This window comes from Nymphaea colorata, chromosome 7, assembly GCF_008831285.2.
Source record: "Nymphaea colorata isolate Beijing-Zhang1983 chromosome 7, ASM883128v2, whole genome shotgun sequence".
Classification (NCBI taxonomy): domain Eukaryota; kingdom Viridiplantae; phylum Streptophyta; class Magnoliopsida; order Nymphaeales; family Nymphaeaceae; genus Nymphaea; species Nymphaea colorata.
Window position 1 is genome coordinate 13,686,738 of NC_045144.1, and position 16,930 is coordinate 13,703,667.

The 16,930-nt window shown below is 36.6% G+C and overlaps 1 long non-coding RNA gene and 1 pseudogene across 1 annotated transcript in view; both read left to right on the forward strand.

Annotated features, from left to right (window-relative positions):
• Positions 1 to 1,647: 1,647 nt before the first annotated feature.
• On the forward strand, positions 1,648 to 7,944 carry LOC116257135 (L-type lectin-domain containing receptor kinase IV.2-like; annotated as a pseudogene).
• A 5,305-nt stretch (positions 7,945 to 13,249) lies between these two features.
• The window catches only part of LOC126410255 (uncharacterized), a 55,126-nt gene continuing 51,445 nt past the window's right edge, over positions 13,250 to 16,930 (forward strand). The window contains exon 1 of the long non-coding RNA XR_007573910.1: positions 13,250 to 13,313. This is a non-coding gene — a long non-coding RNA (uncharacterized LOC126410255). The remainder of the gene's footprint in view (positions 13,314 to 16,930) is intronic.

The following is a 16,930-nucleotide window of genomic DNA, read 5'->3' on the forward strand; positions in this document are numbered from 1 at the left end:
TTTAAAAATTATGTTATCGCTTTCGTAAATGTTCCATTCCAACATTTTGATTTCCACTCATATGATACAGCAAATGAATCTCTTACTTGAATTTTTCCTTTTCATTCCATTCCAAACCAAGTCTTTTCATTTCAAATCAACCATTGATGTCATTCTAGCAAAAAAAAAAAAAATCTGACGCAACTATCCCTTTCTTCCACTTCTTTGCAAAATTCCTTTTTATTTTTTCAAAAACGCAAAGGGCTTGCTGTGTACACTCAGCCATTACCGTCAATGGTGGACGACCTTGTGAAAAAGCAAATTGAGCCCTTCGAGCTGCTAAGATCTCATCTGATGCGACAGAGCATTAAATGCATGGTCGGAATTCATTTCTTCGATATAATATTAAGACACGATCTGGGGCTCACAAGGGCTGACAAGGAGTTCAAATAGTTTGAACTCAAATCGAATTCCCTCACCAAAATTGTATTCAAACTTGACTCATCTATAAGTAAGAATTTAACTTGTAAGAATTCGACTAGTTTAAACTGGATTCGGTTTGGTTTGGCTACATAATAAATGTTCAAATATAATAAAGAACTAAGAGTAGCAACTAAACGAGTTAAAACATACGACGCAGGTCTAACATTGAGTTAAACAAGTTAAGCAAGTAAGTCAAGCTCAAACCTAACACTGACTTGAGTTCAGTTTGAGTCAAAGCACAGAGTTTTCTAAGTCAAGTCCAACTCGAGCTACCCGGTGCCCCGTCTCCCCTCCAACACGCAAGTGGGCCTCTAACACTATCATGAAAGGAACTCTTTTTTCAAATGACCCACCAATAAATTCCAGTTGTTGGCCCAACCGAAGACCTCCAGGGAAATATGTTTCGCCCTTCTCATTGAAATGGTCTTCGGAAAATACGTGTCCCTTTGTCCCTTCATCATTGAACATAAGAGGGTGTCGATTGACGCCGAAAGGTGGAATTGAAATATCGAATATGTCGTGCTTCCGGTGATTTTCTGTCCTCTTCCTAGTCATGGCCCTTTAGCTTTCAAGATTCCTCTTGTTCTTCCTTTACATTCTAGCTCATATCGGTAGATCACTTGCAACTTCACCCAATGGCACCTTTCTCTTCAATAGCTTCTGCCAGTCAGACCATAACCTATCTGGCTCTGCAACTGTTACCAGGACTAGGGCTCTTCAAGTGACTAACGGTCAACATTCCATGGAACCAGGCATCAAAGGCAATGCATTCTTCACTGCCAGTCTACAGTTTAAGAATCCTATCGCTTCCAAGAGAACCAAATCATTTAGTACTCATTTTGTGTTCGCAATCGTCTCCAAAGCCCATCAATCAGGTGGCCATGGCTTCGCGTTCATCGTTGCACCGTCCCCCAACTTCTCCAATGCCATGGGAGGTCGCTTATTTGGCCTCTTCAGCATCAGGAACAACGGAAACACAAGGAATCAAATATTTGTAGTTGAATTCGACATAGTTCAACAAACAAATTTGCATGATATAGATGAAAGCCATGTGGGTGTCGACATCAACGGTGTGAACTCCAGTGCCTCCGAACCGGCTGCTTACTATACAGGGAATCGCAAAAAAGAACAGGAGTCCTAGACGGCGAGACGCCCATTCAAGCATGGATAGAATATGATGGGCCGATGAAGCAGCTGAATGTCACCATAGCTCCATTGTCACACCAACTCAAGCCTAATTTCACACTCAATTCACGTTCCATTGATTTGTCCCCTGTTCTGCTTGAACACATGTATGTTGTATTCTCTTTTGGTACACAAAAGCTGGTAAGCAAGTTCTATATTTTGGCATGGAGCTTTGCAATGGATGGAAAAGTTCTAGAGTTGGACCTTTCACACCTTCCCTCTATTCCTCAGGATTGTACTCCTCTGTGGAAGTTTTTTAAGCTGTACCTATACATTTTTGTAGCTTTAGTGGCTCTATTGTTTATGATTGTCACATTTAGCATTTCTTATTTGACCAAAAGGAAGAGGAAGCTGACATATGAGAAGATAGAAGGCTGGGAGATGGACTACCCACATAAGCTTCCCTATAGAGTGTTAACAAAAATACCAAGAAGGCTCTCAAAGTGAATTACTTGGGAGATGAAAAGTCAGGTATCTTGGGAGATGAAAAGTCATGTCTCTTGGGAGATGAAAAGACATGTTTCTTGAGAGACGAAAAGTCATGTTTCTTGAGAGACAAAAGTCATGTCTGTTGAAAGATGAAAAGTCATGTCTGTTGAAAGTTGAAAAGTCATGTCTTTTGGGAATTAGAGACCCCTTATGTAACTCCTCTATATAAAGGAGCCTCTCCACCAAAGGAATGCAAGTAAGAAATAATAGAGCAGTGGACATAGGCCTATTGGCTAAACCACTTTAAAAATTAATGTCCCTTTAATTACTTTTTTATTTGAATTTCTAACATGGTATTAGAGCCACTAGTCCTTGTTAGTGCTTCTACTAGATCCTAAGGATTACATCTTGTGTTGTTGTTTTTCATTCTTATAGAAGATCAAGAAGCATCATCAAATACAGGAGTCAACTCTGATACGGGTATGAATTTTCTTGCTTCTCCTCTTCAGTACCCAAGCAATTTACAGCATTTCCTCACCATCAAGTTAAATTCTGAAAATTATCTTATTTGAGAATCTCAATTCACTTCAATCATGATCTCATTTGATCTTATGGGATATATTGATGGAAGCAAACCTGCTCCATCAATGTGTAGATGTAGAACAACTAAAATTAGTTCAGAATATATTGAATGCCTGAGAAAGGATTAGTTACTTTTGAGTTGGATTAAGTCCTCTCTATCTGAAGCAATACATACCCAATGAGGTTTGGAGTGCTCTTAAGCAGTCATATGTTGCTCAATCCAGGGCATCGAATAATGTAATTAAAATCACAGTTTCAAGATTTGAAAAAGGGGTCGAGTTTTATGATTTTTAATTAAACAAAGCAAAAGCTATTGCTCATCAACTAGTCATTGCATCCAAACCCATTGATGAAGATGATCTTGTTCTTCAAATTCTTAGAGGATTGCAAAGTGAATATCTTGCTTTCAAAGTCAGTACGAAAACTCGAAAGGACTTTATCTCTTTGAATGAACTTCATGCGCTTCTTCTCATACAAGAAGCCAACTTAAAAGAAGATGATTATCAAACTTTTGAATCTATTATGCCTACTGTGAATAATGTCTCAAAAGAACTTTACAATAAGCAAACCAACTATAGTGGTCGTGGTAGAAACAACTGTCAGCATAGAGGAGAAGTCCGAAAAAGTGAGCAATACAAAGGTGATCATCTTGTGTGTCAAATATGTGGCAAAGTTGGTCATATTGCAAAGTTTTGTTGGTCATATACTAACTTGCTTAAAGAAAAGAAGACAACGACTTCTCCAGCATATCATGCAGTTTCTTCTAGCACTCTGAATCAAGACATTGGGGATGACAATTCGTATCCTGACTTCGGTGCAATTCATCACATCACCAATGATATCAATAACTTATCTATTCATGCCACATACAAAGGTGGAGATGCAGTAAAAATCAAAGATGGATCAGGTTTAAGAATTTTTTATATTGTTTATTCAAAGACATCTCAAAGTTTAGTTTTAAATGATCTCTTTCATGTGCCCAAAATAACAAGAAACTTGTTATATGTACAACGTTTTTCTAAAGATAATGGAGTCTATTTTGAGTTTCATCCTAATATGTGCTATGTTAAGCAGCAGGGAATAGGGAAAATTCTTCATCAAGGAACTAGTAGTGATGGGCTATATAAGATAGACCTTAATAGCAGGAAAAAGGAAGCGCAACTTGGAGACAAGCAGACTATTGGGCAATGGCCTTAATAGCAGGAAAAAGGAAGCGCAACTTGGAGATAGGCAGACTATTGGGCAATGGCACAAAAGACTTGGTCACCCTTCATTTTCCATTGTTAAGAAGGTTTTGAACAAGTGTGATTTGTCTTATTATGATGATTATTTGAATTATTTGGGTGAAGTTTGTCAAAAAACTAATAGTCATAAACTTCCATCTAATGCTATTTCAAATAAGGTGAAACGTCCGCTTGAACTCATTTATGTTGATGTATGGGGTCCAGCTCTGGTGGAGAGTGTGAATGGTTTTAAGTACTATGTGATTTTTATGGATGCCTTCTCATGGTATACTTAGATTTATTTGATGAGGAAAAAATCAGACGTTATTCATGATTTCAAAGCTTTCAAGGAACTTTCTGAAAATCTCACTGGACACAAGATAAAATATTTTCACTCAGATTGGGGAGGAGAATTTCAAGGGCTTCAATCATACCTTGTTGATAATAAGATTGGACATAGAATATCATGTCCTCATACCCCTGAACAAAATAGAGCAGCTGAAAGGAGACATAAACATATTGTTGAAACAAGTTTATCTCTAATGGCAGAAGGTAATATTCCCAAGAACTTTTGGTCCTATACTTTTTGTACTGCTGTTTATTTGATTAACCGAATGCCAACGAAGGTTCTTGATTTTGCTTCTCCTTTGGAAAAATTGTTCAAAGAGAAACTTGATTATGGTTTCCTCAAGATCTTTGGATGTGAATGTTCTCCTTGTTTAAGAGCTTATCAGAAAAATAAATTAGATTATCATCTGAAAGATGTGTTTTCTTGGGCTATGCTCCTCAACATAAAGGATATTATTGTTTGGGTGTACGAACCATTAAAATCTATATTTCATGGCATTTCTAATTTAATGAGAGAAAATTTCCTTTTATTGATACTCAAGAGACTAGAACTCAAGATCTAGAAAGTCAAAACCAAGCTATCATTTTAACCTTCCCTCAATATCAGTTCTCTAACCCTACAATATCATCATCTAATACCTCCACAATATCAGGGAAACCCTTACTTCAGTTTGAAACAAATAGTGAATATCAACATAAAACTCTTGGAAATGAGGAGTCAACCCAATCCAATGAAAATGAACTAAATCAAGAACGAGTCCATCCTATGACTACTAGATCTCAAGTGAGAACCTTCAAGCCTAATCCTAAATACAATGAGTTCCATACATATTTTTCTAGCAAACACTATCTTTCAAAAGCTTTTGTCTCTACTCTTCTTGAAGACAAAGAACCCCCAAATTTCAAGGAAGCATATGAAGATGAAAATTGGAGGAAGGCCATGCAAGAAGAATATAATGCTCTCATTCGAAACAATACTTGGAAACTTGTTCCAAAGAAAGAAGCCAAATACATTGTAGGACGTAAATGGGTGTTCAAAATCAAGCGAAAGGTAGATGGATCGTTGGAAAGATACAAAGATAGACTCGTCGCCAAGGGGTACAGTAAAAAGAAGGAATTGACTAGACTGAAACCTTCAGCCCTATTGTAAAGCATACTACAATTCAGACAGTATTGACTATTTCTATTAGTCACAAATGGAAAATACATCAGCTGGATATTCAAAATGCATTTCTATATGGATATATTATAGAAGAAGTTTATATGGTTTAACCACCCAGATTTCAAAATCATTCTTTCCCAAATCATGTATGCAAGCTTGAACGTGCTTTACATGGTTTAAAATAGGCTCCTAGGGCATGGTTTGCCCGTCTTAGTCTATTCTTCCAAAATCTTAGTTTTAAAGGGGCTCAAACAGATCATCTCTTTTTATTTTGAAAAAAAGAGAAATACTTCTATATGTTTTGGTATACGTGGATGACATGATCATAACAGGAAGCTCACCTGAATATATTCATAAAATTATTTGTCAATTCAAAAGTGAGTTTGCCATTAAAGATTTGGGTGAGCTTAATTTCTTTTTTGGCATAGAAGCAAAACGAATTGACAATAAGCTAATATTGTCTCAAAGGAAATATACATTTAAGCTTCTCAAAAGAACAAATATGTTTGGAGCTAAGGGAGTTTCAACTCCCATTGCATGCTCCCCTGCTTTATCTGCTCAAACTGGATCAAATTTTTATGATCCAACTATTTATCGCAGCATTGTTGGTGCTCTTCAATATTCTACTACAACTCGCCCAGACATCTCTTATGTTGTCAACAAGGTTTGTCAATATACGTATCATCCTACTGATGCCCATTGGGATGCCGTAAAGAGAAGTCTAAGATATTTGAAACACACTATTGATTATGGTCTTGTTATTATTCCTAGTTCAGTTCTTAATATTAATGCTTACAGTGATACAGATTGGGCAGGATGTCTTGATGATAGGCGGCTTATAGGTGGACATGTAGTGTTTATTGGATCCAATCTAGTTATATGGAGTGCTAAAAAGCAATCAGTTGTCTCTTGTTCTAACACTGAGGCTGAGTATCGATCTATTGCCAATACCACTGCTGAAATCATGTGTTTACAATTTTTATTAAAAGAACTTTGTGTTGTTCAATCACAACCTCCCATATTATTGTGCAACAACATTGGCACAGCCTATCTTGCAGCTTACCCTGTGTATCATAGCCGCAGCAAACACATAGAGATTGACCTTCATTTTTTTCTAGAAAAATTGGCCAAAGGAGATTTGAAAATTCAATACATCTCTTCTAAAGATCAGGTTGCTGATCTTTTAAATAAGCCACTTAGTAAGCAGCACCATTATCAAATAATTAACAAGCTCAATCTTATTGCTGGAGCATTGAGCTTGTGGGGGGATGTTAACAGAAGTACCAAGAAGGCTCTCAAGGTGAATTACTTAGGAGATGAAAAGTCATGTCTCTTAAGGGATGAAAAGTCATGTATGTTAGAGATGAAAAGCCATGTCTCTTGGGAGATGAAAAGACATGTCTTTTGAGAGACAAAAAGTCATGTCTGTTGAAAGATGAAAAGTCATGTCTGTTGAAAGATGAAATGTTGTCTCTTGGGAATTAGAGACCCCTTATGTAACTTCTCTATATAAAGGCGCCTCTCCACCAAAGGAATGCAAGCAAGAAATAATAAAGCAGTGGACGTAGGCATATTGGCTGAACCACTTTAAAAATTCATGTCCCTTTAATTACTTTTTCATTTTGATTTCTAACACAGAGAACTCTACGGCGCAACCAAAGGTTTCAAGGAGGAGTTGGGGAAAGGAGGGTTTGGCAGTGTCTACAAAGGTGTGCTTTCCAGGAGCAGAATCGAGGTTGCAGTTAAGAGAGTATCGCATGGTTCAAAGCAAGGGGTGAGGGAGTTTGTGGCAGAAATATCAAGCCTGGGGAGGATGAGGCACAGGATCATGGTCCAATTGCATGGTTGGTGTAGACGAGGCGATGACCTGCTCTTGGCTTATGAATTCATGCCATATGGGAGTATAGACAATTTTCTTTTGATGTGAAAGGTAGAAGCCTTAGTTGGGAACAGAGGTTCAAGATTCTAAAGGGAATTGCTTCCGGCCTGCTGTATCTTCATGAAGAGTGGGAGCAAGTGGTTGTGCACAGAGATGTTAAAGCAAGCAACGTGCTGTTAGATGGTGATCTAAATGGCAGGTTGGGTGATTTTGGCCTTTCCAGACTCTATGAGCATGGGGCCAACCCCAAGACAATCCAAATCGTTGGGAGTTTTGGGTACATGGCGTCGGAGTTCTCCCGCACCTGGAAGTCCAGCACGAGTGCCAATGTCTACTCTTATGGTGCTTTGCTCCTAGAGGTGGCCTACAGAAGGAGGCCTATTGAGCTGGAGAGACATTGTGAAGAGATGGTTCTAGTGGAGTTAGTCCACTCTTTGTGGAAGGATGGACGTATACTGGACGCCATGGACAAAAGGCTTGGGAATAGCTATGTGGTGGAGGAAGCAGAGCTTGTGCTGAAGCTTGGCGTTCTCTGTTCACAGGCTGCACCTGAATCAAGGCCAAACATGCGGCAATTAACTCAGTATCTTGACCATGATGCCTCACTACCAGATCTAGAATGCCAGAATCTTGTTATTCAAGACGATCCAGGATTGGACCAAATAATTGTGTAGTGCCCTTCCTCTGAGAACCTGTCACCAACTTCAGGAAACTCAGGGCTGTAACCTATGAACACAACTGCAGTATGTCACTGCAAACACATCAATCGAAAGTCATAGATCAGTAAATCATTTAGCAAGTTGTCAAATAGCAGAATACCATGCTTTGCTTTAGGTTCTTCATGTCTGGTTCGCTATAAGATCTCTCATTTCTGTTATTTTTGAAGCCGAGTGCGAGCCCATACCCCGTTTCTCTACTCTTTGTATAGGCTTGGCCTACCAAAATGTTTGTATGATTTAATACCAGCAGTGTAATATAAAATACAACTAATTACCTAATGACGATCTTTTTTTTTTCTGTTTTAGTTTTTTCCTGAATCAAGGGTACAGAATAGATTATCTCATTTTTCACATTATTTTATCTTTGTTTTCTCACTGTGCATTTTAGATGTTTGAACGTATACTTGTGATATTGCTATAAATATAAGGTCATTTTTTCTTTACCATTATATTAATTTCTATTAATTTTAATGTTATTTTTATTTATTTATTTGTGATCTCTCATGTCATTGCTATAAACACTTGTGATCTCTCATGTCTGTTATCTTTGCTTCTATAGTTACTTTGTAAGCGTATGCTTCTTGGATCAAAGAACAATTAAAGAAAACTAGGAAGTCTTTCAAACTTGTAAGAAATCTAGGGTCAGTAAATAACACCAAATATGTGTTGGTGGTACTAGCGGTAACACCATGCATCAGATGACTAAAAGGAAAAGAGTAAAAATTGTCGAGAATGTATGAATTTGTCTACTGCTTATTGATGATCAACATGGTGCAGGCGTTGCCAACCTACAAGAAAGGTCAGCTGGTAAAGGATGTGTGCACGTGAAGTATATAGGTTACATGTTTTCTCATTCAAGCAAAAAACTGCTGGGAGTGCAAACACAGGTCTCCTTCTTAGTTATGTTATGCCCCAATTTTTATCCCATTTTCCACTTAACTTAATTCTCCATCTTGTGTTGATCTTCATGGCTGGCTTCTATTTGATTGGGATGGTGTCCAGGTACTTGGCTACAGATTTGCTTCCCTTTGTTTTTCTGTATCTAGGATTTCAAGTATGAATTGTCGGAGCCAACCAAGTAGATAAAACTTGATAATCATAGTGTGAAATATAATTTAGGTGATGGATTTATGCCTTCTCATTATTCATACAGTCGACTCATGCTTCTTTTGTTGGTAATAAACAATAAAGGAACAAAAGAGAGCACTCATACAACTCACGACTCCGATAAGGCTACCTCGGCACACTTTACACTTGATACAAATGGCACAAACCAATGCACCTATTTGTAGGCTACCTCAAGACACTCAACTTATAACTCATAAACCTCCACACTAATGGTCATTACAAACATGATATTAAAAGATATTAAAAAATAAAAAACCTCCCCATTACCACAATTTATTATGTCATAACTATTGACATTAAACTCTTAATTCACTATGCCATAACACTATGACATTAAAACAAAAACTACAATTATCCACATATTTACTAAAATTGTTTGCATCATATTTTAACACTCTTATTTGATGCAAAACTTGATACTCCAAGAGATTACCTGAATTTTACGAACTTTGAATGGTTGAGTGCTTTCATAAATCTGTCTGCAACTTGATCATTTGTGGATCAATATTTCATTATTATCATTCCATCAATAACAGCTTCACATACAAAGTGATGACACAAATGTGTTTAGCTCTTCTGTGGGATACCGGATTATTTGTCATGATGATTGTTGCATGATTATCACAAAAAAGTTCAGTCACCTCATCTTGTTTTTGTGCAAGTCCCTCAAAATTTTTCGAATCCAAATACCTTGACATGCAGATGTGGTGGCTGCAATATACTTCGCTTCAGAAGATGATAGAGTTATAGTTGTTTACATTTTAGACATCTACTACAAAGCCCCCGATCCAAGAATAAAAGCATATTCACTTGTGCTTTTTCTGTCATCAACAAAACCAGCCCAGAAGCTGTCAAAAAAGCCAATTAACTTAAAATTGGAATTAGATCGATACCAAATCCTATAGTTCAATGTTGATCAGATGTAACAAAGGATCTGTTTTGCTGCTCCAAAATGATGTATTGATGGACAATACAAAAACCTTGAAATCAGACTAACTGGGTACACAATATCTGGGCGTGTCTATGTGAGGTACATTAATTTCCAACTGGACTTCCGTATAACTTCTCATCAGCTTTCACAGTACCATCATTTATCGTTAACTTCTCATGAGAGTGAAACATAATTTGCATAATAACACATTAAATTTCTGAAGTATGTTAAAAACATAGTTTTCTTGAGAAATAAAAATTCCATTGTTAGTCTAATGAATCTGAAGTTCAAGAACATAATGTAACAATCCCAGATCTGACATATCAAATTCACACGTCATGATTATCTTAAATTTTTCAATGAGAATATTAAAGGAACTTGTATAAATGATGTTACCTACATAAACACATACTATGAGAATATCATTACATATTCCCTTTATGTATAAAGTGGGTTCACTTTCGCTTTTGTGAAAACCATTATGCATTAAGTATGTATCTAATCTCTCATACCAAGCTCATGGTGCTTGCCTAAGATCATAAAGACCTTTTTTCAATCCTTATACCTTCTCTTCTTTTCCATTAATAACAGATCCCTATGGTTGGCAACCACTCTTCTTTTCCATTAATAACAGATCCCTATGGTTGGCAAACATATACTTCTTCTTTAAAAAACCATTTAAAAATGCAGACTTCATATCAAACTAAAAAAACTAACCATTTTGTATGAGAAGCAAATGCTAAAATGATTCTAACAGTTTCAAAACATGCAATAGAAAAAAAAGTTTCTAAAAATTTTACCCCATATATTTGAGCATACCTTTTTGCGACAAGTCTTGCTTTATATTTTTGCATGCTTCCATCAACATTGTATTTTATTTATGTAGACCTATTTTAACACCAATGGCATTTTGGCCATCTGGTAGATCTACAAGTTTCCAAGTGTCATTCCTTTGAATGGCCATTATTTCTTCTTCCATGGATTTCTCTCATTCTTGTTTTCCGCAAACATCTTCAAAACATGTTGGTTTTGTAACCATCAAAGCAAGTGCACAACTATAAATATGATCAATTCTCTTTACCTTTCTTCAAGGACTATCATTATCCATAATGGGTCTAATATTTTGGTTTCTTTAGCTCTCCAAGGAAATGATGTTGGTGGAGGCTGAGATTCATCTTTTTCAAATTAATTTGGTTCATTTAGGTCATTTTCAATAACCAAGTCTCTTTTTTGTTAACTTACTTCCAAAAACTATTTTCATCAAAAATAACATCTCACCGAATAATAAGTTTCTTGGTATCAGGGTTATACAACTGATACCCTTTCGTAACATCCGAATATCCAACAAATATACATTTTTCACTTTTCTTGTCCAACTTAGTATGCTCGCTTGAATCAATTAAAGCATATGAAATACATTAAAAAACTCGTAAATTAGTTACATTAGGTTTGTGTTTCCACCAAGCTTAATAGGGTGTTCGATTGCGTATTGTTTTAATTGCTATGACATGTTGCACCTATGAACTTGTATGGATCAAATCATTATTGACAGACATGAATATCCTAGTTAGTCAACCCATGGAGCTCAAATGTGACAACATGGCAGCAATGCATATAAGTGTGAATCTGATATTTCATGAAAGAGTTAAACACATAAACTGGACTGCAATTTTGTCTGTGAGAAGATTCAAAGCAAATAAATAGTCACCACACATGATAGCAGTTGAGTTCAACTTGCAGACATTTTTACCAACTCCCTACACCGTGATCAGTAAAAGAAGATAATTGACAAGTTGGCGCAGATTAGCACCTGCACTCCAACTTTAAGGAGAGCATGCTAGTATATACCATTGAAGTTCCCTGTCTTTTTCATGTAATCCTCATTCCGTTATAGGAGGAATATAGTTTTGGGCAAGGTCTTGTCAGTTTCCCAGTAAACAAAAAAATGTTTCTTCCTTGAGTAGGAAGGGTGCCTCCTACTCATTATACTTTGATGAGGAGCCATTCCCTTTAATGGTCATCATTGTAATGGTGAAAAAAGGTGAATGAAAAGTAGCAGTGTAAGATTTCCTCACTGTGGATGTAGACTGTATTGCCTAACCACACAAGGTTGGTGTGCTTGTGCTAATTGCTTGAATAGATCTCTTTTAAGAAGATAATCTATGATGGTGCCCTATTATATAAAATATTATATATTTTTTTCATTAAGGGCTGTGAAGTTTAAGGACTCCCATTTCAAGAAGCATATTAAGGTTAAAGGACAACAACTCACACCCTACGTCAAGGGAGTACCATAAGCTACTGATCTTGAAGACATCAACCCATGGTAGACGTGACATAAGCATGAGGATATCTAACTAGAACACTCGTGTATCATATATATACTATACTAGTTTAGTTAATAGTTAATTACTTTGCTTTCATTTATTTTTTGTATACTTCATCCATGCATTGACCATTTGTGTTTTAGTGGTGAGTAGTTTTGTTAGACAAATGGATGTTTCAAGCATCTTATTTGGGGCTACTCAACAAGTAGTGCTTTGAGTAATCATAATTATGGTTCGTTGATGATGTAGAAAACTACATTTTCTATAAACACAGTGGTGGTGCATACTATAAAATCGTACCTGACATCAATATGTTTTGTCATCTCATGATAGATCTAATCTTTGGTCAAGTGAACGACACTTTGACTATCGTAATAAATAATCAACTTTTCTTGACTTGTATAAAGTTACGATAACATGCCCCTCAACTACTGCTTACGAGATTTCTTCAAGTCATATAATGATTTCTTTAGAAAACACGCATGATTATCTTTTCCTTCAACAACAAAATCTTCAAATTGATGCATATATATATATATATATATGTATAATATATATATATATTCTTTTAATAATTTACCAAATAAAAATGTTATTTTAACATCAAGCTATTCTAATTTCATATCATACATGGCAACTAAAGCAAGTATAGAACTATGCTTATCAACAAGAGAAAAAAATATCACTAAAATTAGTTTCTTCTACCTAGTTGTAGCCTTTTGCAACTAACCATGCTTTGTCCTTTGCATCTACTAACTGTGAGGTACCTTCCTTTTTCTTAAAGACACACTTGCAAAAAATTATCATCTTGTCCTTAAGTAATTTACAAGCTTTCATGTTTGATTTCTATGCAGAGATTCAATTTCTTCATGCATCACAACTAGGGCTGAACACAAGCCGAGGGGAGTTCATGAAAAGTGGTAGAGGTCTTCAGCAAGGTAGTCTTTTATCACCTTTTCTTTTTTTGATTTGATGGAGAATTTTTCAAGGAACCTCCAAGCTAAGATCATGTGGTGGAAAAATGATATTCCTATTCTAGGGAGAGGTGCTTCTAAGTATGGCTCTATCCCGTATGTTGATGATGTGTTGTTCTTCATGAAGGCTAATGATAAATTGCTAAGTCATTTGCTGGGATGTCTAAATGAATTTAATAGAGGATCAGGTATGCAGATCTAATTTTGTATCAAGGAAGGCTCCAACATACTGATTGGAAGGAAGGGTAGTTTCTATTGGAGTATTTAGGACTGCCTCTATCCCCATATAGGATAGAGGGAAATGTTTGGGACCCTGTGGTTCTCAAAGTTCAGAAAAAATTGTGCTTATGGAAAGGAAGGCTATTGTCGTTTGACGGAAAAATTTGCTTGATCAATTTTTTTCTTCACACTCTTCATATATATAGGATGATGGTTCTATTAATATGCATGGATGCCATAGTTAAAAATTTAAAGATGCTCATGTCTGGGTTTTTGTGGGATAATTCAGAAGTTGGCCATAGATCCCATTTGGTTGCTTTGGAGGTTTTGGCTAGACCTCACTTGGAGGGAGGAGTTGGTTTTTGCAGATTAAAAGATAAGAATGTGGCTAATCTTGCTTTTTTGGGATATAAGGCATTGACTGAGGATAATACATGGGCAAAACACCTGTAGACAAAAAGTATCTTAGTCTTATGAGTGCTTGGACTTGCAGGATTGGAAGCAAAGAGTCTCTAATTTGGAAGGACATTATGAAAATATGGAAGAGGGTTTGTAACAATATTTGTTGGCAGGTGAAAGATGGGAAGAAAGCCAATTTTTTATCTGTGGAATAATGGAATTCTATTGGAATGCATAGAGTTTATTAACTCAGCTGAAATACACTCCAAATAAAATCAGTATACATTAGATGTATTATGAAATATTTTTGATATCAGGCCTTGCGTGAAAGATTAGAAGTGGCTAGGCATGCTGGAACTCGTGGTGGAGCAGAGCAATGCTGGAATTCATGGTGGAGCAGTGCAACAACTATTTGTTATAACAGAAAATATCTTTTTAAGAATATTCTTTTGTTTTTTAGTATATAAAGCACAGTTGTGCTCATTGTAAAGTAGTGCGACAGAAAAGCACAAATAGAAAAATAGAAGTTCTCTCTTTCCTTTATGGTATCAGAGCTCGAGAGAGCAGCATCCATGGCGTCTCCCATTGCAGCAGCAGTCACAAACTAGAAATACTCCTACCCGTCCATGCTGAATGTGGCAAATTTTGTGTCCATAAAACTCTCCCAAACGAATTTCCTTCTCTGGAAGACCCAGGTTCTTGGTTTGATCGAGAGTCAAGATTTCAAGGATTTATCAATGACGAAATCTTTGTTCCTGATAAGTACATTATCAATGGAGATAAGCGAGAGATTAGCCCAGACTACTTGCAATGGAAGAAATCGGACCAACTCCTACGTGGGTGGATCACGGGCACCCTATCTGAAGAAGTCCTAGGGCTCATTGTTGGTTTAGAAACATCAGAATAGGTATGGAGGACACTCGAGGAGGCATACACTTTGGATTCTCAAGAAAGAGAATGTTGTCTGCTACAAAAATTGCAGACACACAAAAAGAAGAATATGATTATGGCTGATTACATACGGATTTTCAAAAGTATTTGCGATGAATTGCAGGCCATTGGATGACCGGTGAATGACCATACAAAGGTCTTTCTTCTCTTAAATGGATTGGGGCCTGAATATGAGTTGTTTGTGACGTCAATGTTGAAGCCCCCAATTCCTGTTTATAAGGACGTTATACCATTGCTACAAAGCCACGAAACATTGAAGTCACTCAATAAATATGAAAGAGAAATCCAGCACTAATCTGCATTTTATGCCAAAGTCAGACGTTCTATGGTAAACGTGGAGGAAGAGGAAGACAATACTTCTTTTCTCAAGGCGGGGGTTTTATCCATATAACCATGGGCAACAAGGTAATCAAGCAAACATTGCCAAGGCTTCAACAAATCATGAGAAATTTACAGATGCCAAAAGAAACACCACAGCGAACAAAGAAAAAGGTATGGTATGCCAGATTTGCTTTAAATCGAATCACTCTGCTCTTAGATGTTGGCACAGATTTGATAATGCATATAAGGTAGAAGAAGCTGCATAAGCTTTAGCAACAATAACTATGGTTGATAACCACGATCACGTCTGGTTTCCAAACTCTGGAGCAACTTCGCACATAGCATCATACTCAGGTATGTTTCTGAACACAACCAAATATAGAGGTACAGAAAGAGTTATAGTGGGAAATGGACAGTCTCTTAAGATTACACATGTTGGAGAAGCAAAAATCGGCTCTAACCAAAATAGATTAAAATAGATTAGAGTTGAAGAATGTTTTAGTTGTTTCTGAAATTAGAAGAAATTTGATTTCAGTAAGTCAACTAATAAGAGACTTACCAGTGGATTTTTGTTTTTCGCATGACCATTTCCAAATTAAGATCAGGGAAACAAAGCGAGTGTTAGCTAAAGGACGTCGTCAAGGTGATCTTTACATGCTTGAAGCAGGAATAAAGGAGGCGTGTTTTTCAAACCATCAAAACATAGTCAGTTTGGAGATATGACAAAGAAGGCTAGCTCATGTTAATTATGGTGTTTTGAAATTTCTAAATAGAGAAAAACAAATATGTAGTTTGATGATTCCACTGTGATTTATGGCAAAATCTTCTCGTTTACCATTCTTTACTGCAGATAAACAAGAGACACAACCTTTTGATATGCTCCACTGTGATTTATGGGGCCATCACCAATAGTTTCAGTACAATGGATGAGATATTATGCAATTTTTGTTGATGATTCCACAAAATATTGCTGGATTTTTGCTGTAAGAGAGAAATCAGAGTTTGTGTCTTGTTTTGAGAAGTTTATTGTATACATAAAGAATCAGTTCAATAAAATGATCAAGATCATTCATCAGACGAGGGAACAGAATTTGATAATAATAGAATGAAAAAAAAAATTGACGACAATGGAATTCGTCATACAATGTCTTCCCATACACACCACAGCAGAATGGGCAAGCTGAAAGAAGACATCGAATTGTTACTGAGTTGGGTTCTAGCGATGTTATTCTATGCAAATTTACCCCTAAAGTATTGGGTGGATGCAACACTGCTGTTTGGGTTCATAACAGAATTCCTACGACACTCTTGAATATGAAATCGCCTTATGAGAAGCTGTTTGGTGTCAGGCCTGAGTATGATTACATGAGAACATTCAGGTGCTTATGCTACCCATACTAGAGAGATTATGTCAGACATAGCTAGAACCAAGATCATTACCTTGTGTTTTTGGGTTACAACACTTTGCATAAAGGCTATAGATGTTTACACCTTAAATCAGGACGAGTTTACATCTCCAAGCATTGCATATTTGATGAACACAGCTTTCCATGCAAGAGTGTGGTAGACACAAAGTTGAAAATGTTAGAACTCAGTATGATGCTTGGTTTCCCTGAAAATGAAGAAACAAAGAAATACTTGGGCGCCAAGACACAAGAACAAGAACCTATGTCTATTTTGTCAGAAAGTGA